A 26,529-nucleotide genomic window follows, 5' to 3' on the forward strand; every position below is an offset into this window, starting at 1 on the left:
TTCCAAATTTCTTCCAGCCATATTTTTGTTCCCTCTTCACCCATCCAGTCTTTAACATGTGCACACACAGTAATTCGTGGTGGGAAATTGATCTTTTTAGGCAAGGTCTTTCTTTTTAAAATAATGACAGGATGCAGCTTAGTTCCACTAGCCAAACATGATAGAACAACTGTAAAGTGGTGTTTTTTTTTTCATTTCCTATGGTTTTGAGAAAAATGGGTTTTTCTCCTAAACTTGCCACAGTTCTGTTGCTTGGAAGATCAAAAGTTATGGCAGTTTCATCCATATTCCTAATATCTGCCAGTTCATAATTCTAAATCCTTCTTTGGTTTATAATAAGTGACTGGAATGACATAGTTTTTTCTTCAAGGTCTTGTGGCAATTTCTGGGAAATCTTGTTCTTTGTCTCAAACCTAGTAGGCCAAGCCTATTCATGAAGTGGGTACACCATTCTGCTGATGCAGCAAAATTTTCAATGCCTGGTGCTTTATATTTGTCATCCTTAGCCATTTGTAGAGCACGTATGCGGATTCCCATATGTGTTGCGCAGTAACTATTTTGACGACACTCCATAACCCATTTATGCAATTCACTCTCTAGAGCCATATAAAAAGACATTAAACCGTGACGAGCTTTTTTAGCTTTTGCAATCTGCTCCAAGTCAGCCTTCATTATAAACCACTCCCTCACTTGCTTTCGTCAACACAGAATTCCCTACTTGCAATACTGTTCTTGCTCTCTTCTGCTCTTAACACAACCTTCATTTTGAAACCAGCCTCATAGGACCTGCATTTTTGTTTTGGTTCAAGAGTATCCATTTAAACAGGATAAAAAAACCAAGACTTTGAAAAAGAATTTTCATGGTAATACCCTCCCCACCCCAACGTGTTAGTTGGGAGGAGGTGGGGGAGCCCCTGCAGGCAGGGGATGCAGGATGCAAATTACCACAGAGACCAGAGGGGAGAGACAGAGCGCAGCCACAGTTCAGTTGCTGGCATAAGTGAATCACTATGGGTGCTTCTGCGAATTGGAGCCATCCACATCATAAGACAGCTCTGATTGGTTAGATGTGAGTAAGCAAACATTCAAAGCCCTGCAGTGTCAGCGGGGCTTTGAATGAACAGTGGAGAAATGACAATCACCTGTGAGATAATGGGTGCTTGTCCCGTTACCTGGGTGGGGGGGAGGGGAATGTTGCCCAGTGAGATGTTACACCTCCCTGGGGTACCACTGACCCGTGTATAAGCCGAACCCCAGTTTTTAAGCACATTTTATACACGAGTATATACAATAGTCGATATTCAACGATTTCAAGAGATATCTTTATGAGGAAAAACCAATGGTACTGAAAAAAGAAGTTCAAACTGCACAGAACGTTTTAACCAAAAACAAGGCTCTAGGAGCTGATGGAATACAAATGGAAATGTTTCATCAAGCTGCTGAAACACTGGAAGCACTTACTCGTCTGTGCCAGGAACTTTAGAGACAACTACTTAGCCAGTTAACTAACTGGAAGAGATCTACATTTGTATCTATTCCAAAGAAAGGTGACCAAACACAATACTCAAATTATAGAATAATATCAAGACTTCCTGGAAGATGGTGACGGAGGGACACATACCAGGGGGACTCCGCAGAATCCAGCCCAGGAGAGTCGCTTAGAGGGAAATTCAACTCTGCTGGATCGCAGGAGGTGCATCATAAAGATAAGTAGGCACAGACCCACCGGATTTTGAGGGGCTTTTGGCTTACCTCAGTAGAAGCCGGCTGGGGCTTGACCTTGGCCCAGCCACTGTATCCGCTGGAGCCGGGACCATTTGGAGCCTGTAGCGGGGTTTGGTCTCAGCACAGCCACAGTTTTCCCCTGCCTCCCTCGGGGCAGGGACGGGATCCTTGGGGCTCCACCAGCAGGGATGGGGTTCAGCTGCATTGTTACTTCTGTTTGCATCTCTGCTCTCTGTTCCCATACAGCCTTGGAGGGCTGCGCAGGGACTTTTCCACAGTACAGCCACAGTTTGCCGCGCCGCATCATCTGAGCAGGGACTAAACCCAAACCCTCACAGCTCCACAGGCAGGGAACAGGGTTCAGCTACACTGCGGCTTCTGTTAACATCTCTGCTCTCTGTCCCCCCACTTCTCTAAGGGCTGCTCAGAGGCTTTCTTGCGACTCTTCTTGCGGTGCCGCTGGGGCTTGGGGCAAGGAATAAACCCTTGCAGCTCCACAGACAGGGAGTGGGACTCAGCTACATAGTTGCTTTTGCTTCCCTCACTTCCCTATACCCCTGCACAGTCTAAACGGTCTTACTTTTTAATTTTTCTCCTCCTCCTAATTTCTGCCCTGTTCTCTCACACTCCATTGCAGATTTACAGAACACTCCCTTTGCCCTAGGGCATTTAAACCTGAGCCACACCCAGCTAGGTGAGCTCCACCCTGCATAGATAGGCCACGGCTAGGGAAAGTCCTGCTTTCTCTCCAGGGGATACTTCTGGGGGGGGGGGGATACTTCTCACCAGGGAATTCCTGCCTGTGTACCTGGGGGCATAAGGCAGCTCAGCAAACACTTATCAACACTCCAAGATATAGTAGGAACTTCAGCCCAACCTCTGCAATACTGAGGCAGGCAACCGACCAGCCATCTTGGGCACTCACTTGATAGGGAAGCCACAGGAGGATAAAGTGGAAGGTTAATCCCATAGTAAAAACAGCTGTAGGCAGTTCAAAGAAGCATTCCTATAAGTCTCCCAGAGAAAGCCTAGAAAACGGCACCTGATCCCTCTAAAACAACTCAACACAAACAACCATCAGCCCCAACAACCTCAACGAAAAAACTGGAGAAACAAAAGGCAAAGGCAGAAGATGTCCTGAACATAACAACATACATAGAAGAAGCAGACATTGAGATGCCACACAAAGAAATTCTCAGAATGCTGCTTGGAGCCATGCAGGATATGAGGGAAACAATACAGAAAAAGGATGAACCGATAGAGGAGATAAAAGCCATACACAAGCTTAGTGGGGAGATAACAAAAAACAATAGCAGAATCACGGTCCTTGAGAATCAATTGGAGGAATCAGAGAACCGCATCAGTGACTTGGAGGACAGCCTAGCAGACTTTAACAAACGTGAACAAAAATCTAATAAGAGCATCAGAGAAGCCGAAGAAAACCTAAGAGCTATGTCTGATGCTATGAAGAGGAACAACATTAGAATTATTGGCCTACCGGAGGAAGACACAACAAATAAGTCATCTGCAACAATAGTGAGAGAATTCTTGGAGGAAAACTTCCCCAGCCTAATGAATGAAAACCAGGCAACCATCCAGGAGGCTGAAAGAACATCAGCACGACGGGACCCCAAGTAGAAGTCATCAAGGCATATACTAGTTAAACTATCTAACTTTGAGGAAAAGGAGAAAATCATGAGAGCAGCTAGGGAAAAACAAGCAATCACATATAAAGGTTCCCAAATAAGAATATGCTTAGACCTATCAGTAGAAACTATGAAGAAGAGGAGAGAGTAGAATAACATATTCAAAAAATTGAAGGAAAACAATGCAAACCCAAGAATACTCTACCCAGCCAAACTAGCTATCAAGATAGACGGAGAAGTAAGAGTCTTCCCAGACAAGGAAAAACTCAAAGAATATGTTAGAAGAAACCCAGTCCTACAAAAGATCCTTCCTGACCCAGTATGGGCAGAAGAACAACACTCACCAAGCATAAATAAGCGACCACCACATAGAACAACCTCACCCAGAGGGCAAAAAAGAGAAAACAGCCTTCAAGAAAACATTGACTTAAATATAGAAATACTTGAAAGGCCGCTGAAGGCAAATGGGGCATAGGGAAAAAGCTATGGTATACAAATATACCTGGGGTGAAGACCAGGTAATATGGCAGGGACTAGACCAAATACAGGGATACACATGGTAGACAACTAAAAATGGAAGTGGGGAAAGTAAAAATAATAATAATAATAATAATAAAAAGGGGTAGAGGGGGCACAGAGTACTAACCCACCCAAGGGGAGGGTATTGTTTGTGTCTCCACAGGGAACGAGGGACCAGATTCCATCCCGATGCTCCAAGATGTGAATGCAACATGCCGGCATGGAGTAGAGAACCAGTGGAGAGGTCTGGGGGGCCGGCCCCAACCCCAACTACTAAGGGGATATCTGCCCCTCCCCTTAGAAGAATTTATATCAAAGGATGGCATTGAATCTACAGCTTGGAAGAGGGACATATCTGACCGTAGCACACGAGAGCAGAGGAAGGGGAGGAGGAGAGAGTGGAGCACAACATGGCCCACCAGGCATTGATGACGATGTTCCCAGTTAGAGCAGCCAGTCCACAGAGAGGACCACATGGCCAGCCCCACTATGAGACATGACATCCCTCACTGACTTATAGCCTTACAGGGGACAACACCGGAGACACAGTGTGGGAATTGCACGTGATCAGATTCCGCCACACCGAGGCAAAACATTACAGGTGTGCAACAGAACAGCAAGGGAATGGAGCAGCAAGGTCCCCAGGGAATGCTGAAAGTTTACTTTGGGGCCAGGACACAAGGCCCTAACAGACTGGACTGGAAAACACTCCTAAAGGCCAACAAATAATCCTTGAACTAACTACAAGCTTTTCTTTCTTGTTGTGTTTTGTTTTTGTCATTGGTTTGTTGTTGTTTTGTTGTATATTGTTGCTTGGTTGTGCTCTGTCTTGTTTTTGTGCATGTTACTATCTCTGCAGGTCTGTCTAAATAAGATAGGCTGGATGAAAAATTGGAGGAGAAAACAACGGGACCGATAGTTCCGTGGGGACATGGGAAACGAGGAGGTGGGGGGAAGGTAGTGGTGTTAATAAACCCAGGGACAAGGGAACAACAAGAGATCCAAATTGGTGGTAAGAAGGGTGTCGGGGGCCTGGTTGGGCATGATCAAGGGCAACGTAACTAAGAGAAATTGCTGAAACACTGGTGGGGACTGATTATGATAGTGGGATAGGAGGGAAGTCAAAGGAAATAGAGGAAAGAGAGGGAAGACAGAGTGCATTTATAGAGGTCTAGATAAAGACATATATATATTTATATGCAAATATATTTATACATGAGGATGGGGAAATAGATCTATGTGCATATATTTATAAGGTTACTATTAAGGCAGCAGAGGGACATTGGACCTCCACTCAAGTACTCCCTCAATGCCAGAGTACTTTCTTCTATTAATTGGCATTCTATGATGGTCACCTTCCCAACACAACTGCTGAAAACAAAGTAGGTGAACAACTAAATGAGGTGAATAAAGCTGATGGTGCCCGGCTATCAAAAGACATAGCATCTGGGGTCTTAAAGGATTGAAGGTAAACAAGCGGCCATCTGGCACAGAAGCAATAGAGCCCACATGGAAGAAGCACACCAGCCTGTGTGGCCAAGAGGTGCTGAAGGGATCAGTTATCAGGCATCAAAAAAACAAAAAATTGTATCATTTTGTGCTCACCTCCGTGATATGATCGCTGAAGACATATGGGTGCATAAGCACATGTGGTGAAGAAAGCTGATGGTGCCTGGCTATCAAAAGATACAGCGAAGGTGGTCTTAAAGGCTTGAAGGTAAACAAGCAGTCATCTAGCTCAGAAGCTACAAAGCCCACATGGAAGAAACACACCAGCCTGTGCGATCACAAGGTGTCAAGGGATCAGGTATCAGGCATCATCAGAACAAAAATCTTACCATAGTGAATGAGCCGGGGAGTGCAGAGTGGAGACCCAAAACCCATTTGTAGGCCACTGGACACCCCCTTACAGAAGGGACTTGGGGAGGCGACGAGACTGTCAGGGTGCAACATAGCAACAATCAAAAATACAAATTTCCTCTAGTTCCTAAATGCTCCCTCCGCGCCCCCCCCCCCCCAACCCCCACACTGTCATGATCCAAAACCTACCTTGCAAGCCTGATTAGACCAGAGGAGGTACTCTGTTACAGACGAGAGCTGGAAACACAGGGAAGCCAGAGCGGATGATTCCCTCAGGACCAGTGGAGTGAGTGGCGATACTGGGAGGGCATAGGAAGGGTGGGTTGGAAAGGGGGAACCTATTTCAAGGACCTGCATTTGACCTCCTCCCTGGGGGGACATACAACAGAAAAGTGGGGGAAGGGAGAGCTGGGATAGAGCAAGATATGACAAAATAATAATTTATAAATTATCAGGGGTTCATGAGGAAGGGGGGAGGGGGGAGGGAGGGGAAAATGAGGACCTGATTCCAGGGGCTTGGGTGGAGAGCAAAAGTTTTGAGAATGATGAGGGCAATGGATGTACAAATGTGCTTTACACAATTGATGTATGTATGGATCAAGATGGGTGGAGTATGAGTCCCTAATAAAATGATTTTTTAAAAAAAGAAGTAGGGTAAAGTGGGAAGATGCCATTATATTTTAATTCATTTTTTCTACACTTTAAAAAATCCCTTCATATTATACTTAACCTTAAATGATACATTGTGTAATGGTATTTTTAAATATTATATACCATCTATGTAAAAAAAAAGAAAGAAAATGTTTTGAAACCGACATTGGTAGCAATTGTACAATACTGTTTTATGTGATTGATGGAATGTTATGATGTATGTAAGAGCTCCCAAAAATATTTTTAAAAAATTTTTTTAAAAGAATAAAATTAATTTGTTAATGACTTGTGTTAGTCTGGGTAGACTAGAGAAACAATTCCACATTCATATATATATATATATATGAATGTGGAATTGTTTCTCTCTATATATATGAAACAGTCTTATATACAAGAGCAATTGAACATTGATAAAACATTCCAACCCAGTCCAGTCCAAGGTCATTAGTTGATATTAGCCCATATGTCTGATACCAATGTATAAAGTCCTCTTCAGACTCACAAAACACATTCAATGAAGCTAAATGCAGGATAATCACAAGTTACGGGGTAGAAAGTCTTTGGGTCAAGTGGCATTGTAAGCATTTGAGTGCTGGCAGGGGTCTCTTCGTGGCTTCTCCAGCTTCCAAGGTCTGGTTGCATCCATTTGACTTCTCTTCTGCAATGTCCCCCAGGGAATAGCAGAGAGAGAGAAAGTGTCTTCTGCCTCCAAGGGAGAAGTAACAGATTTCCCAGAATTCTCAGGAAAAGGCCATGCCCACACAGAAGTCTTATTGGCTATCTCCAGATTGACAGCCTAGAATCCACCCCTACACTCTTAATCCTTAAATTGCCACCAAATGAGATGACTGCCACAGGATTCTACCACAAAGGAGGTTTTGAAGGGCAGCCAAAGGCAGATAATACAAACAAACAAACAAAAAAATAGAGACCTAGGAATGGATTTGGGGTTTTCCCTAAATCCTAGCTTCAATTTAAGAAAAATTAATTTTTAAATCACATCTCTGCTTGATACTTTCCTTAAGGAATGGAACAAATAAGATATGGATGCCATAGCAAAATATGGTGAAGAAATTAGATGGTGCCTGGATACCAGATAAATTTGTGTCTGGGGTCTTAAAGGCTTGTCTCCAAACAAGCAGCCATTTAAGTGAGATATCAACTAAGTCCACATGGAAGAAGCATACCATCATCTGTCAACAAAGAGTAGTAAATCAGATAATCAGAAGTCAAAGGGAGGATTAGTTCAGAGCTTAAATTGTGAGAATCAGGTGTGTAGAAGATTATGGATGACAGTGGAAGCCCAAGATACATTTGTGGGAACTGCATAGTAAATAAGCCTCCAGGGATCTCCCTCTCTCCATAATTGAGGGATTGGAAGAAAGTGGTTAATAAACAGAGTGCATTGAAGAGGTACGTATAAAAGCTTAAAGGATAAATCTGACTTGAACAGTTGAAACTTTGTCAGTTGATTGCCTCCACTGAGGCAAGCTGGACCTGCTCTGGTTTTCAACATTTTCCACATTTCCCTCAGTGGTGTTATGTGACTAGGAAGGTCATCCTCTTGAAGTTGTGTTATGTATTTTTCCTGTTTTTCAGTATATGAAACCCAGGATTGAATAAACCTATAGGGACAGCAACTGAAATAAGATTGGGGAGTGGGAATAAGATTGGGAGTACACTGGTGGTGGTGCTGGGGTGGTAAAATGGAGACAATATTTTGAAACTGATTGTGGTAGAAAGTGTACGACATTGCTTGACATGATTGAGCTATGTATTAACTCCCGATTAATAATAACTTTTTAAAAAGTTTAATCTTTAAAAAAAAGAAAGCTGATGGTGCCTGGCTATCAAAAGACATAGCGTCTGGGGTCTTAAAGGCTTGAAGATAAACAAGTGGCCATCTAGCTCAGAAGCAACAAAGCCCACATGGAAGAACACACCAGCCTGTGTGACAATGAGCTGTTGAAGGGAACAAATGTCAAGCATCAAAGAACAAAATATCATTTCATTGTAAATGTGGGTGAGTGTAGAGTGGAGACTCAAAGCCTATCAGGAGGCAACTGGACACCCCCTTACTGAAGGGTTGTGGGGAGGAGATAAGCAAATCAGGGTACAGGGTAGCAACAATGAAACATAAAGCTTTCCTAGGGTCTAGTTCTTAAATGCTTCGCGTGCCGCCCTCCCCCCCCCCCACTATCATGATCCCAATTCTACCTTACAAATCTGGCTAGACTAGAGGATGTACATTGGTACAGATAAGAACTGGAAACACAGGGAATCAAGGACAGATGATCCCTTGAGGACCAGTGGTGAGAGTGGCGCTTCCTGGAGGGAATATGGGGTGGAAAGGGGGAATCAATGACAAGAATCTACATATAGCCTCCTCCTTGGGAGTTGGACAGCAGAGAAGAGGGCGGGGTGAAACATCAAACAGTGTAACATATGACAAAATAATAATAATTTATGAATTATGAAGGATTCATGATGGGGGGGAGTGAGGAAGGAGGGAGAGAGGTGAGGAGCCAATATTAAGGGTTCAAGTAGAAGGCAAATGTTTTGAGAATGATGATGGCAACAAATATACATATGTGCTTAACATAATGAATGGATGTATGGATTGTGGTAAGAACTGTACGTGCCCCCAATAAAATGATATTTTTTTTAAGTTAAGAGAAAAAAGCCAGTTCCAATCAGATGAGCCTTACTGGTAAGATAGAGACTGCTATAAACCCTAAGACTATGACTTTTAGGCACCCTTTCATTAGGTCTGGCAATGAACTCATCTCTGTTGCTAGATTTTCAGCCTCCAATTATATAGGTCTATAAGTGGAAAAATGATACAAGAGAGACACAACCACTTTAGAATAATGAATTATTTTAGGTCAAAAGGATAACATTTACCCTAAAGTATGAATTTTCAAAGGGCCAGGAAAGAAGAAAGAATGGAAACAGGAAATATAAGATGGAAGACGGATAAGAGATGTTATATTGTGGAGATCACCATCAATTAGATGAAACAAAATATATATGACTTGTTTAGTAGAAATGTGATGTACTCTATAAACCTGTAACCAATTCACAATGACAAAAGTGAAAACATAAGTAGAAGGAAAAAAACAGTTCAAATTAACTAATTAAAAGGAATAAAAATTAAAGCTACATTATAATAGCATTTAATATAAGCCAGAAAGGTTAAAATGAAAAATTCAGAAAAACAAAAAATAAGTATTAATGCGAGCTATAATTACTTCGTTCACTGATACTGTTATACTTTGCACATTCCAAGTTCTGATAATTAGAATATCTTTACACTAATTTTTGCACATTGGAAGATACTCAGTCATGCTACATGTGGAAATTTGGGGTATGTGTTTGGAAATCAGTGGAACATATTTTACAGGTTTTTACTATGGCCCAGAATTCTATATTATATATTGTGCATAATAACAATACACATGTTCACTAAAAACTATACAAGACTGTTCATGGTAACATTGTTTGTAATAGCTCCAAGATTCATGTCTTCCATCAGTTGCTAGACATTTTAAACCGTTATTTCATCAAATATTTTTTCTTTTCTTTTTGCTCTCTGCTCCCCTTCAAGATTCTCGTGCACATGTTGTTATGCTTATGTGTTCCATTGGTGCCTTCGTTTATGTTAGTTTTTCTGAATGCTTTTATTTTCCGGCTCCTCAGACTTGCACACTTTTTGAAATGAGCTGCCATGCAAAAGACACCAACATAGACTTAGGTGATAGAAAAGCACTAGCAGTTTGCTTTTCCTTCACCTGAGCCCATGTTTCCTCACTACACTGGTGTGTTAGGCCAGGTTGACTAGAGAAAGAAATTCAGAGACACTCATATATGTATAAGAAGGAGCTTTGTATCAAAGAGTAATTGTATATTAAGAAAACATCCCAACCTAGTTCAGATCAAGTCCATAAGTCTGATATTAGCCCATAAGCCTGATACTAGTTCATAAATATCTCTTCAGACTCACGCGGCCACATCCAATGATGTGGAATATAGGAGGATTACAGGCCAGAGGGTAAAATATCTTGTGGCTCCAATGGCAGTAGAAGCATCACAGGGATGGCTCTCAGGTCTCAGCATGGCTCCACATGGCTTGTCCACAGGAGGTGAAGCAGAGCTCTGCAGGGCTCAGCAAGTCCCCATGTCACTTGCAAACAGGAAGATGAGTAGAAAGAAAATGTACTGAAAATGATGATGGCAACATATATACAAATGTGCTTGACAATGTATATATGTATGTATTGTGACCGGAGCTATAAGAGCCCCAATAACATGAAAAAAATTAATAAAATCTATATGATAACATAAAAAATAAAGATATATTTTCTGACACAAATAAATAAATAAATAAATAAATAAATAAATAAATAAATAAATAAACAAAATTGCTACTGGTAAACCAAAACAAAACAGGAAGATGAAGGCAGAGAGAGAAAGAAATTCCCAGAATGCTCATGAGAAGATCACGCCCACAAGCAGGCACCCTAAGCAATGACCTGACTGACAGGCTAGATGCCATCCCTACATTTATTTATCAAGTTGACATGACATTATGGAACTACCACAAGTGGTAGCTTTTCTTCCTTGCCCTATAGACGCCCAGATCCCTGGATAAAGATGAGAGAGACGGCGACCTCTAGATGAAGTTGAACAATTCAATCACATCTACAAATTGAATTCAATCAGTGCAATTCTCCTTCTGTGTCCCAAGAATTCATTTCAAAATCTTTGTCTTCAGCAAGGACAAGTGTGCAATCAGCAGACAATATCTGATTGCTTGACTTATCCAAATTGTAGTGAGTGTAAGCAGATTAGTCTGGGGTACTGAGTACCAGAAAACTTAGAAACTGACTTTATGACACACATCAAATAGTATACTAATAGGTAAAGTGATGCATCAAAGTCAATATAAATGATCGTATTCCTTATAAACAGATTATGTAAAAAAAATGAATTCTTGACAAATGACTTCACAAGGAAATTTTAAAAAGCATTCATAGAATAATTGACACATAGAAAAAGAGGAAAACTCCCAAACTCATTTGTTAAAGCCAGCATAACCCTGGTAACGCAGCCAAGAAAGACACCAGTGAAAAAAGTTGGCCAATCTGTGCACCTAGCTTGGCATTACTGGCCATTATACATATATTCTATTTATTCTTTTCAAAGAGTGAAAAATTATAACTCTTTGCTTTAATTTATATGCCTATGATTGGTGAATTAAGTGTATTTTTATATTTTAAAACTGCATTGTATAAATCAGTTCTTTCTCCACATTAGAGTATCTTTTATACTACTCTCTATATAGGATCTCCTCTCATAACAGTAAAACATGTAATAAGACCTTTGTATGTCATCAGGAGAGATGCAAACTTATAAATGTGAGGTTTGTTTCCACTTCAAAGGAGTTTATTTTCAGAGATTTCACCAGGGTCTGTTTCAAAGTTTTTGTAAAATCTTGAAACTTGTGAAATATAACATTCACCTTTTCAGGCTGGAAAAGTCTTGAGATCAATAACGATGTTAAAGAATCTTAGCACTGAAGATACCACATGAAACACTCTAGTTCTTCACAACACATGGGACAGTCACAAACCAGAGGTGAGACAAACACCAGAATTCTATCAAGAAAACAAGAAGTCAAGGATTCAGGATCTTATGAAATAATTTCAAAATGAATTTATAAATGGTATAAATAATGTATTCCAGCCCATCTTATTCTACCCATAAAATTCAGTTTAATTAATGATACAAAAGTTAGTGACACATGAAAAAAGACAGTTTTTTCCATGTATGGATAAACAAAGAAGACAGACAAACAGATGATAGTATAAATAAAATATGATCCATACACACAATGGAGTATGATTGTGCAATAAACATAACTAAAATCTGAACCATGATATAGCATGGAAAAACCTGGGAAATAAGCTGAAAAACAAAATAAAAATGTAAATAATATTTACACATAGATGAGATCATTAGATTAGAAAAAAGTATAAAGACCAAAGATTTTTAGTGGTTACTGCAGACAGGTCATAGGGGAAAAGAGTGAATCATTGCTTATGGTGCTATCACCTCTCCTATTATTGAACTTACTTCAAGGTATCATGTAGCTTTCCTTTATAAGGATCTAATATGAAAAATCAAAACTTTACTGTGATCAAATCATATTAACTAAATGCAATTATTAGTAGTAATAAAGCATTCTTATTATCTGAAACCTGATTATTGGTGTTGTCCAGACCACAAGTGGTCAACAAAAATGGAAAACCATGGGCTGATATTGGCATTCTCTTCCAAAGTTTAGCTAATCAGAAGCAAGCTTTAAGAATTATCTTTATTTTATTTGACAAACTTTATCCTCAAGCCACAAAAATTATGAAAAATTTAAGAGTTAAATGAGGTCACAAGGTACATATAAAAAAGCCATAAAGAAAAAATGATTACACCCCTTCATTGCACATCTGCATCTTGAAGGAATCTGGAGTGTCAATTTCCACAGCTGTCTTTTTAAAATAAAAGATCTAACTAGGCTAGAGTTCCCCTTTCTTCTCTGAAGAGGAAGACAGGTGCACTTTCTTTTTCCAAGGACGCTTGGGAAGAGCAATATGTTACTGACAAAAATTTTAAAATAAATGTAAAAGAAGTGAGACAAAATCATAATGTTGGCGAAAGCTTGAAGAATGAGTAGAGAGAAAAGTGGGTTCTTCATTTCCTTCCTCAGAAGCCAAATGCTTCCCATACACCTGACCACAACCCAATTCTTTCTCTCAATAAAAATCTATGCTTGTAAATAGTATGTCCTAACCTCCATACTCACATTGCATATTTATAAAGTGAATGTCAGTATTTCCCCTCAAATCAGTAACAAAATTCAAATGATAATTTTCTAATCCCTTAGGAAAATCAGTTTTGTAATTTCTTTGAAGTGTTTGACAGAGAAATATACGACCATCTCAGAGCCAATGTCACCACAGAAACTGAACACACACACACACACACACACACACGCACACCGGTTGTGCTAATAACTCTTGTTTTCAGAAAGTGACCAATTATCTTCCTCCAGGGAATGACCTTCACTCTTACTTTTTGCTTTGTGCTCTTTAATTCCTAATGAGGTTTGGGAGCCTGAGCTCTCTGTTCTCAAAATAGCATGCTTGGTGACCAAACACTCTTGTGGGGAAACTATTGCCTCGGCATTAGATCACCATCCTGGGACGCTGACATCCTTTATACAATGGAATAAGGGTAGGTGAGAAGCACCTTTGTAAAACTGATGTTTAGGAAAGATGTATTAATAACACCTTCGACAGAATCTTGTTTCTATAGCTTTCAGATATGAACATTGAGAAGTAACAAGCTTGTGTTAGCTTGTGCAGGAGATGTTACATGTGAGGCTCATGTCTACTGATATGGTGGGGAAGAGACAGTCTTTTCACCAGAACCCTAAAAAGTCTCAGTCAAGGACTAGATAAAGACCAGATACAGTAGATTGCTGTTTTACCCTCTTTCCTCTGTTCTAGGGCTTCAGTAATCTGTGTTTTAAAGTAGACAACAGCCAATTGAAGCATGAAGCATTTTCGACTGTAGAAAACAAAGGAACAGGTTTTGTCAGACTAGGCCATTGGGAAGATGTGGGGAAGAATCACCTCTCTCTTGAACAACAATCTGTGTAAATGACATTCATTTTTCTCTCTTTTCTCCGCAGTCCATATCGCGCGCTGGATTTCTTGGAAGAAAATATTTAGATTTAAAGGAAATGCTGCCACCTTGTCCATGGCCTGTCCCAAGTTAAACAAAGCGATGCATTGTTCTTGTTCCTGTAAGCTGGTGCAGAAATAGAGGATCCACAGGGAAAGCCCTCCGAGGCAAAGATTTATGGCTGAATTGGCAGTGTGTTTAGAAAACTGGGCCTATAACACTCTTCAAGGCAGACATTCACCTCAGTGTTAAGACTCTAAAGCCAAGTAAAGGTTTCTTGATGAGAGCAGGAGAAGGTTCAAGGAATTTTGAAATAAGAATGAATCAAAGTGTTCCAAGTACCGTGCATCTTATTTGAAGTGGGTTAATTTTAACAACTACTGCAATATAGGATCTCTATCAAATGCCAACATAGAGCCTTATGGGTTGAGTCCTTGACTCAACATAGAGCCAATTGGGTTGAGTCCTAGACTCGTTTACACCATGTTGTTGAGTAATTGTGACATCTCTGGTATCCACACTAGAGGGGATAAGAAATTTAAATAAATAAAGCTGAAGTTTCCCTAAAGATTGAGAGAGTGTAAGAATAAATGTTCTCCTATTAAAAATATTTTCATAGCATTTTAGAAACCACAGGGGCTTTGGATTAAGGAAGATTTGTATGGAGGCTGAGTTCTGCATGTCCTACTTGTGTGATTTGATCTTTCTGAAGGTCTGGGTGGGTGCGGGAGAGGAAATGGACTCTTTATGACTATTGTGTAAATCAATATCATAATTTAATTTTTGTTACCTGTGTAGTATCAACAGCACAGTTGTCTCCAAAAAACACATTGCATTTTTTAATGTTGCAAGTGAATATTGCTAACATTACTGTTATGTTGTATTTCTAAATTGATTACATGATAAAACACACTCAAATCTTTTAAGGCTATGCAAATGAAAATAATTCTATTTACTGAAAAAATATGTGTAATGAGATACTAATGAATGTAATATTGGCAATAGATGTATAAGGAGGTAGACATAGATAGCATTGACATCCGATGCCAAATGTTTTTCTTATTTAATTCTCACAAGCACATGAACAAATAGATCTTCACTTCATAGAGGCTGAGAGCAAAGTTTAGAAATTTAACAAAATTTATAAAGATGATCCAGCTCTCAGAGGATATAGCTAGTATTAAGCTCGGTTTCTTCTGAACCAACTCCCCAGACCACTTAGCTATTCTACTTGGCCTTTTCTTCAGGTAAATAATCAAATAACCAAAATTTGTCCTCCCTCAGAACACAGTGGTGAACTGTGATACCTATTGTAGACTGAAACAAGTGGATGAGCACAAAGATACCCGTGGACATGGAGAATGGGACCACTGTCCGGGAATTCATCTTGGAGGGGTTTCCTGCTGTCCAGCACCTGGGAAAGGTCCTCTTTGGGCTACTTCTGCTGGCATACCTGGCATCCATTGTAGGAAATACAGTCATAATCACCATCACCTGTGCTGATGCCCGTCTCCAGACACCTATGTACTTTTTCCTCAGCGTTTTTTCCTTTGCTGAATGTTGCTTCACAAGCACTGTTATTCCTAAGTTGATGATCATCTTTCTTTTAGGAAGGCAAACCATTTCCTTTGCTGCCTGTTTCATACAAGCCTTTGTCTTTGTATTTCTGGGAGCAACAGGTTTCTTCTTTCTCGCTGTGATGTCTCTGGATCGGTACCTGGCCATTTGCAAACCTCTACACTACCATATCATCATGAACTTGAGGACATGTTTCCTCCTTGTCACTGTTTGTTTGGCTTTGGGTTTCACTCTCATCACAGGCCTAATGGTCAAAGTTTCTCAATTGTCCTTCTGTGGCCCCAATGTTATCTACCATTTCTTCTGTGACCTTGGCCCTCTAATCTATCTCTCCTGTTCTGACACCAAATCCGTTGAAATGATCTCCTTCATCCTGGCTTTGTTCATCCTTCTTACATCCCTTATTGTAACCACTGTTGCATACAGTCACATAATTGTCACAATTGTGCACCTCCCAACAGCCAAAGAAAGACAAAAGGCTTTCTCCACCTGTTCATCTCACCTCATTGTCCTCTTTCTGATATATGGCAGCTGTGTTTTTATATATGTGAAAATGAATCAAACCAACAGGCTGAATTCCAACAGAGAAGCTGCTCTTGTGAACACTGTGGTGACCCCACTACTGAATCCCTTCATCTATACACTTCGTAATAAGCAAGTCCATCGGGCTCTGAAAGAGACTGTGTGTAGAATGAAAATAGCAAGATTAAAAACAAAACGAAACATGGTCTTGAAATAGAAAGCTTCGGGGAAGCATTTCACATCATTCTAGTCACTGTGTTAATCTTCAGAATATCTTGAGAAATCACCCTGTGAGAGTTCACTTAACATTAATTTGAACATATCCAGTAAAATAGATATTTCTATTTAATCTTGCCACATCTTACCATATTATCTATCTCTTTCCTAAATAGCCCACATATTTCTGACAAAAATATTTAGTTGAGAAAAAATGCATACACTTGTCTGAAATATTTTCTTCTCCCTGATACAAAATATTTCTGTGGAGTTCATATTTGGTTTACTTCATCTCTTTTTAGCTATGACCAAGAGTCAACAGATATAATAATTACTGCCAACAGGTTAAGTAAGTAAAATAAAGGAAGACTTTAATGGTCAATTGCACATCCTCTCTATGCCTGTTGTTGTTGGCTGTTAGGTACCATCTGGTTCCTAGTGACTTACGTAAACACTTCCCAGTTCTTATATTTCAGCCCATTATTGCAGCCACTGCATCAATCCAACATGCCGAAGCATGGCTCTTTTTCACTGTCTCTCTATGTTACGACACATGTTGTTCTTCTCCAGGGACTGATCTCCTGCTTAGTCCAAGGAAAATATGGCCATGAGATTCCTCATCCTGGGATATGTATTACTTACACCGCATGTGGCCTTACTTGCTCTTCTTGTGTTTTCGCTCAGTTCCATGCATAGTTCTCATTCCACGGAAAGAGAGTTTTTTTGACTCAGCTCATTATCTAAGGAGAGGGAATAACTACAAGAACTCATGACTAACCAATATTTCTATTTTTTCTTATTTTTTCCTAGCATGAGTTCCTCATGGAGATTTGTACTTTAAATTTGTCCCTATCCTAAAACTGTTCATAAAAAACTGTGTTTTGTTTGATTTTAGGATAAACCTATTAAGTTATGTGAATTGAGGTAGTTAGTTTATTGTGCCAACCTGGATGATAAACACATGTGGGGTTAATTGAAGGGCAGAGAGATAATTGGCTCCATGAGCCTCGCCTTTCTAGTTCTTGGGTCTCTTGCTCTCTGATTAGTGGACCAGGGTGCACCTGTTTAAGCCAATTCCCTGCTTTAGCTGACAAGGGTCACTTCCTGCAAGAAATCCCTGAGAAGCCACGTGGACCTACCCCGATGCAGCTATGGTTGCTGGATCACCCGTGTGGAGACCCCTACCAGTGCTGAGATGCTTACACATTCACTGACTCGGCTTTCCTCCTGCAGTTGGCATCATTGTGCCTGTTTTGCGAGATGGAGGAAGACTTTGTGGACTGGTATTGGAGATATGGGTTAATGTTGGACTTGTGGACTTGGGCAGCACTGGGTTGGGATGTTTTCTTGATGTGCACTTACCCTTTGTATAAAACTCTTATACATGTGAATTTCTGTTGATTTGTTTCTTGAAAGTACTCACTAATAGAAGAATAAATTAAAATTTCATCCTAATTTTTTGAAATATCATTAGTAGATAAATATATCAATATGTGAATCTATTGTTTCTCAAAATATTCTACATCTAGGTGTGTACACTTCTTACAGCATCTCCCTAACCTTTCCCCTAAGGAATTCTGCTCTTTCTCATTTATATACCATGTCAACCTGGAAATTTTTGGCATTGTCAAAGGATTCAAATCATGTTCCTTTTCAATGTTTTTTTTTTTAGTTTTATAAGAACAGATAAGATCAGGCTGTGTGTGTGTGTGTGTGTGTGTGTGTGTGTGTGTGTGTGCGCGCGCGCAAAATTCCCCAAGCAAATTCTCTTGTGACAGCTTTGGTTGTCTTGAAGAATGAGCAGGTATTTTTATAATGAAAAAATATGTCTTGGCACAGATTTCCTGATTTTTCACTAATATGCTTTTCAAATTTCCTTTTTCCTTCCCTTCTTCAGTTTTTTGTTTCTTCCTCTTTTATTGTGCATTGGGTGATAGTTTATAACGACGTTCAGTTTTCCACGCAATAATTCATGTGCATATCATTGATTATAATCCCCATCATTCTCTCTCACCACCTTTCAAGTTGCAGGTGGATCTGTTTGTTGTTGGATTGTGCATATCACAACATTTACCTATGCTGCCTTGACCTTTCCCTTCCCTCACCTTTTTTTTTGCCAACTACTGACAATTGTATATTGCCAGCTCCTTCACCCAGGTTAACACATGTTTTCCCTCTAGCAAGGATTTTACCATTCCTTCTATTTGACCGATGGTTTCTATCAAACAGTAATGGTTTTGGTGTAAAAACTATTTATTGATTATAAATAACCTCTCATGCAATATTTATCCTTTGGTGATTGAGTAATATCAAAGACTAGGCCTTCAGAATCTGACAATGTTTGGAAGCTTGTATAAGCTTTTCAGAAGCTACTTCTTATAAAGTGGGGAGCTGATTGTGGGCAAAGGACCCGAACAGATGATTCACAAACGATGACACTCAAGTGGCTAAGAAACACATCAGGAAATGCTCCTGGTCATTAGCCATCCAGGAAATGCAAATCAAAACAACTATGAGATATCATCTAAAACCCATAACTGTAGCCCAATTTTAAAAACAAAGCAAATCTGAGAGCAATAAATGCTGGAGAGGGTGTGGTGAGATTGGCACTCTTAGCCACTGCTGGTGAGCTCAGAAATATGTGGATCCACTGTGGAAGGCAATATGGCGGGACATAAAACAGATAGCAATTAAAATACCATATGATCCAGCAATACTAATACTGGGTATATACCCAAAAGCAATAAGAAACAGATCACAAACAGACGTTTGCCCCCCATGTTGATCCCAGCACAGTTCACAATAGCAAGAGGCTGGAAACATCCTAAATTGCCATTACTAGACGATAGAATAAAAAAATCAGGTATATAAATACAATCAAATACTATGCATCCCTAAAATTATGAAACACCTACTTACATGAAGGGAGCTGGAAAACATTATGCTGAGTTTTTAGTCAATCACAAAAGGACAAATATTGTATGAGTCCACTGCTGTAGGAACAAGCAGCAAAACAGGTACAAGCTCAGGCCTTTAGGGCATAAAAACCACTGTCTGAGGGGCCAGGCAGCCTGGTAGAGAGCGTGACTGGTGCCAATGATCATACACCGTCAGTTCTAGGTAATGGTGTCACTTGGCTGGAAGTTGCCTCATGTCTGACGGGATCAAAAGGTCAAGAGAGGGGAAAGGGATGTGGTCCACAGAGTAGCTGCCATGTAAATCTATAATGAGATCCCCCATATAGGCAGAAAGCCCTACCAGAGGGATGAGGGAGGCTGATGGGACAAAACAATGCAGCAGAGGTGAAAGGAGGAAACATGTCTGGGGAAACACAAATGTATGTCTCTTCTAGGTCAAGAGGGAATACCAATCTCCAATTGGGGGGAAGAATGACAGAAATTAATTTTGGTGTTACTAGTGGGGGAGTGTGTTTGGTAGTGTGCACTGAATGGTCCACATTGACCAGAGCTCTGGGTGGATTCTGGGGATCCAGGCCAGGTGCAGTGGAATGCTGGAACACTGAATGCTGGATCTTCAAGGTGCACAGCATGCTCCAGTGGTTGTATCAGTGAGAACCCATGCAGGAACTCCACTGGGTGATCTGGACCATACCTCAGACACGCTTTTAATGTGAGGACTTAAGTCAGAAAATACATGGTGTCTGAGGAAGCAGAAGACTGATACATCGAGATTGGCTATCAGTAAGCCAGCAAACAAGGTCTTGTTACATCAGGTAGGCGGACAAACAAGTTCTTTTTACATCAGTGCCCTATATGCTGGATTATCGCATGTATTATGCTGGCAAACCTGTGATGGATATTCTGTTTTATTAGGGTTTTGTTTGTTTATATTAGGCTGTATCTCAGAGATGCTATGTCATTGCTGGTCAACCACTTGACATTTTGTTATTTATTTGTCTGTTTTTTGGTAAATGAAACCCAAAATTGATGCACCTTTAGGGACAGCAAGTAGAATAAAGTGTTTTTGGTTTGGGTTTCTTTCTTTGTTTTTGTGTGGAGGGTGTAGCAGACAAGAGAGGGGTGCAGAGTAAAAGGGAGAAGATTCCAAGGAGTCCAGAAAGAAACAGTATGCTTGGAAGCTGGTTGTGGTAGCAATTGTACAATTCTGCTTGACATGATTGAACTATGGGATGATATGATTTATCTATTAACTGCCAATTTAAACAGAGAGCTACAGTTTCAAACACGCATAGGGCAGTTCTATCCAGTCCTGTCAGAACTAACACGATGACAGTTTTTGACAGGCACTGTACCCAATAAAAATGTACTTCGGTTAATGTTTTATCATGTGTGATTCTTTGCTTTTTCTTTTAATTCTAGAAAACTACACAGAATGTTAATATGTTTAAGGGGTTGTGAGAAATAATGAAATAAACTATTCAATTGGCAAACAGATAAAGTGGGCAGTTGATACACTCTTTGTGGTCTGTGTTTTGTCTGGAAACTTTGCTGAAACTTGTTCACTTTGGGTGACCCTGCTGGCATTCAAAACACCAGTGAAATATCTCAAGCATCATAGCAACTCACAAGCCACCACAGAATGACATATCAAGAACTCCAGAACATTGAAAATTCCAGAAATGTTGATTGTGCTCATATGGAACTTACACATGAGTCAAGAGGCAGTTGTGGGAACACAAAGGAATGATGCATGGTTTAAAGTTAAGAAAGGTACACATCATGGTTATATACTCTCACCATACTTAGTCAACCTGTAGGCTTAGCAAATAATGCAAGATACTGTAGTATATGAAGAAATGCAGCCCCACGATTGGAGGAAGCCTAAATAACAACCCGAAACATGCAGATGATTCAACCTTGCTTGCTGAAAGTAAGGAGGGCTTGTAGCACTTGCTGATGAAGGTCAAGGATTGCAACCCTAAGTATGAATTACAACTCAGTGTAAAGAAGATGAAAATCCCACAACTGGACATGATAGAGAAAACGTTGAAGTTGTGGAGGATTTTGTCTTGATTGGTCCACGATCAGTGCTCATGGAATCTGCAGTCAAGAGATCTAACTATTCGTTGTGTTAGGTAATTCTGCTGCACACAATCTCTGTCGAGCGTTGAAAAGTCAAGGTGTTACTTTGAGGACTATCGTGATATTTTCAATTGCCTCCTGTGAATGTGAAAATTGGGCATTTCACCAGGGAATTCCTGCCTGTGTACCTGGGGCATAAGGCAGCTCAGCCAACACTCATCAACATTCCAAGCAGATGCAGGAACTTCTGTCCAACCTCTGCAACATCGAAGCAGGGAACCCACCAGCCTTCTGGGGACTACCATGATAGTGAAGCCACAGGAGGATAAAGAGGTAGGTTAATCCCATAGTAAAATTTGCTGTAGGCAGTTTGAGGAAGCATTCCTATAAGTCTCCCAGAGAGAGCCAGTGCTCTTCAACTCCCTGGAAAATGGCACCTGGTCCCTCTAAAACAATGCAACCCAAACAGCCATCAGCCCCAATGACCTCAACGAAAAAACAGGAGGAAAAAATGGCAATGGCAGAAGATGTCCTGAACATAACAACATACATAGAAGAAGCAGATATTCAGCCGGCACAGAAAGAAATTTTCAGAATGCTGCTTGGAGTCATACAGAATATGAGGGAAACAATACAGAAAAGGACGATATGATCCCTCGATAAAGGCCATACACCAAAGGGAAATACAGGATCTTAGGGAGGAGATAACAAAAACCAGTAGCAGAAACATGGGCCTTGAGAATCGATTGGAGGGATCAGAGAACTGCATCAGTGACTTGGAGGACAGCCAAGCAGACTTTAACAAATGTCATCAAAAATCTAATAAGAGCATCAGAGAAGCTGAAGAAAACCTAAGGGCTACGTCTGATGTTATGAAGCAGAACAACATTAGAATTCTTGGATTACCGGGGGAAGACACAACAAAGAAGTCATCTGCAACAATAGTGAGAGAATTCTTGGAGGAAAACTTGCCCAGTCTAATGAATGAAAACCAGGCAACCATTCAGGAGGCTGAAAGAACACCAGCAAGATTGAACCCCAAGAAGAAGTCACCAAGGCACATAATAGTTAAAATATTCAACTTTGAGGAAAAGGAGAAAATCATGAGAGCAGCTAGGGACAAACAAGCAATCACATATAAAGGTTCCCAAATAAGAATAAGCTCAGACCTATCAGCAGAAACTATGAAGAAGCGGAGAGAATAGAGTAGCATATTCCAAAACTTGAAGGACAACAACGAAAACCCAAGAATATTTTACCAGACAAATTTTTGATCAAGATAGGTGTAGAAGTAAGACTCTTCCAGACAAGGAAAATCTCAAAGAATACATTAGAAGAAACCTAGCTTTACAAAAGATCCTTGCCGACTCAGTATGGGCAGAAGAACAACACTCACCAAGCATAAAGAAGAGACTGCCACATAGAACAACCTCACCCAGAGGGCAACACAGAGAAAACAGACCCCAAATAGCATTGGCTTAAGAATGGAAAGAAGTCAGGAATGATGCACAACACACTAATGAGAAAGGAAAGTAGGAAAACTCCCAACACAAAAGGTATAAGAGGACATCACAGAGTCCTCAGATGGATATAATAACCCCGAATATCAGTGGCCTGAACTCAGGCATTAAAAGACTGAGACTAGCAGACTGGCTTAGGAAACACAACCCATCAATCTGCTGCCTACAGGAGACACATCTCAAGGCTACAGACAAAAATAGGCTGAGAATCAAAGGCTGGAGAAGGTACTACCAAGCAAACAGCAATTTAAAAAAAGCTGGGGTTGCAAACCTAATCTCCGATAAAATTGACCTCAAAGTGCAAACCTTAAAAAGAGATAAGGAGGGACACTATATAATGCTCAAGGGAATCGTAGACAATAAACCACTAAGCACTGTAAACATATATTCCCTGAATGAGATATGGGCTGGATACATCAACCAAACACTCCAAAAGATAAAAAAAGAAATTACAGACTCAACAATTATAGTCGTGACTTCAACACACCACTCTCTGAGAAACATAGATCACAGGGAAAGAAACTCAACAAGGAGACTAGACAACTAAACACCACAATTAGACAATTTGACCTGATAGATATTTACAGAGCTTTCCATCCAAATATAAAAAATGTTCACATTCTTTTCAAGTCCTCATGGCACATATTCGAAGATAGACCACATGCTGGGCACAAGGCAAATCTATATAAACTTAAGCACAATGAAATAATACAGACCTCTCTCTCTGACCACTGTGCCATAAGGCTGGAAATCAACAAAAGGAAGACAACGAAAACAAGAGCAAACAATTGGAGGATTAATAACTCTCTACTGCTAAAGGAGTGCATACTGGTGCAGAGCAGAGATGAAATTAGGAAATTTCTAGAAACCAACGAAAATGAGCACACGACATAGCAAAACTTATGGGGCACAGCAAAGGCAGTCATCAGAGGACATTTCTTAGCAATACATGCACACCAGAGAAAGGAAGACATGCTGGCACAAAATTTACAACAACTAGAGCAGAGTCAGCAGGACAATCCTACTAATAGCAAAGAAAAAGAAATTAAGATATGGCAAAATAACGATGTATAAATTACCAAGGCACATTGGGAGGGGGGAACGGGGAGGGAGGGGGAAAAAAAGAAGAAAAAAAAAAGAGGACCTGATGCAAAGGGCTTAAGTGGAGAGCGAATGCTTTGAGAATGATTGGGGCGGGGAATGTATGGATGTGCTTTATACAATTGATGTATGTATATGTATGGATTGTAATAAGAGTTGTGTGAGTCCCTAATAAAATGTTAAAAAAAATAATTTAAAAAAAGAAAAAGAAATTATAAAAATCAGGGCTGAGATCCAGGAGAGAGAAAATAAGAAAACTATGGGAAAAATTAATATTGCTAAAAGATTGTTCTTTGAAAGGATAAACAGAATCAATAGACCACTGGCAAACCTAACCAAAGAAAAGAGGGAACAAATTTCGATAGCTAGAATAAGGGATGAAAGAGGGGTCATTACAACAGACCCTAATGATATCAAAAGGAGAGTTACACAGTACTATGAAGGATTGTACTCCAATGAATTCAACAATTTGGAAGACATGGAAAAATTCTTGGAAAAACAATCCCTCCCTAGACTATCTTCTTTGAACGTCAAGAATTTCAACAGACCAATAGCAATACAAGAAATACAAAAGGTTATCAAGGGATTACCTACACAACATCCCCTGGACCAGATGGCTTCACTGGAGAATTCTACCAAGCATTTAAGGAAGAACTAACACCAAACCTACACAAACTCTTCAAGAACATAGAAAAAGATGGCAAACTCCCAAACTCCTTCTATGAAGCTAGTATAACTCTGATAACAAAACCGGGAAAGGATCCCACAAGAATCCAGAACTACAGACCAATATCTTTAATGAACATTGATGCAAAAATCCTTAACAAAATACTAGCCAACAGAATACAAAATACATAAAACAAACAATTCACCGTGACCAAGTGGGATTCATACCAGGGATGCAGGGATGGTTCAACATTCGAAAGACCATTAGTTTTATTCGGACCATTGACATGAAAAACTATAAGAACCACATGATAATATCGATAGATGCAAAAAAAGCATTCAACAACATCCAACATCAATTCCTGTTTAAGACACAAGAGAAGATAGGATCAGAAGGAAAGTTCATCAAGACAATACAAGCTGTATATGAAAAATCAACAGCCAAAGTGGTAGTCAGTAGAGAAAAGACAAACACAATCCCACTGCAAAAGGGGACCAGACAAGGATACCCCTTGGCCCCACTCTTATTTAATATTGTGCTGGAGGTTTTATTTAACAGTGTAAGCCAAGAAAAGGCATCAAAGGTATTCATCTGAAGAAGGAAGAGGTGAAATTATCGTTATTTGAAGATGATATGATTTTATATATGGAAAATCCCAAAAGTTCCACAAGGGGAGTACTGGAAGCAATAGAGGAGTTTGGCAGAGTGGCAGGATACAAGATCAACAAACAGAAGTCCATCGAACTGTTATACACATCGGATAAGACCACGGAAGAAGAGATTAAAAAGGTGGTACCCTTCACAGGGCCAAACACAAATTGAAATATCTAGGGATATACCTGACTAAAAAACACAAAAGATCTATACGGGAAAAACTATAGACCACTATTACAAAAAAGCCAAGAGCGACCTCAACAAATTGAAGAATATCCCATGCTCTTAGATTGGAAGACTTAATATAGTTAAGATGTCAGTTCTGCCAAAGGCATTATATAAGTTTAATGCCATCCCGATACAATTACCCTCATCTTTCTCCAAAGAAATGGAAAAACTGATTACCAACTTCATATGGAGAGGGAAGAAGCCCAGAATTAGCAGAGAACTCCTCAAGGTGAAGGACACAGTGGGAGGGCTTGCTTTACCAGACTTTAACACATGCTATACAGCCACAGTTGTCAAAACCACATAGTATTGGTACAATGACAGATCCTCAGACCAATGGAAAAGAACTGAAAACCCAGAAATAACATCATCAGCATACAGACAACTGATCTTTGATAAGGGCCCCCCAAATATCCAACGGGTAGAAGATTCCCTCTTTAACAAGTGTTGCTGGAAAAAAATGGATATTTGCCTGCAGAAAAATGAAGCAAGACCCTTATCTCACTCCATGCACAAGAATAAACTCAAGGTGGATCACAGACCTTGAAGTTAAACTCCAACATATTAGAGCCATCAATGAGGGAATTGGGACCAACTTGAGAACTTTGGCTCAGGGAATACATAGGTTATCAGAAATGGGGAAGGACACAAACACAGAGGGGAAAATTGACAAATGGGTTATACTGAAAATAAAACATCTGTGTACATTGAAAGAATTCACCAAGAGAGTAGTAAGAGAGTCCACAGACTGGGAAAACATCTCTGGCAATGAAACATCAGACAAAGGTCTTATTACTAAAATCTACAATACTCTGCTATCTTCCAAAAAGAAAAAAAAATAATTGCCCACTGAGAAGGTGGGCAAAGCACCCAAACAGAAATTTCACAGGGGCAGA

This window comes from Tenrec ecaudatus, chromosome 12, assembly GCF_050624435.1.
Source record: "Tenrec ecaudatus isolate mTenEca1 chromosome 12, mTenEca1.hap1, whole genome shotgun sequence".
Classification (NCBI taxonomy): domain Eukaryota; kingdom Metazoa; phylum Chordata; class Mammalia; order Afrosoricida; family Tenrecidae; genus Tenrec; species Tenrec ecaudatus.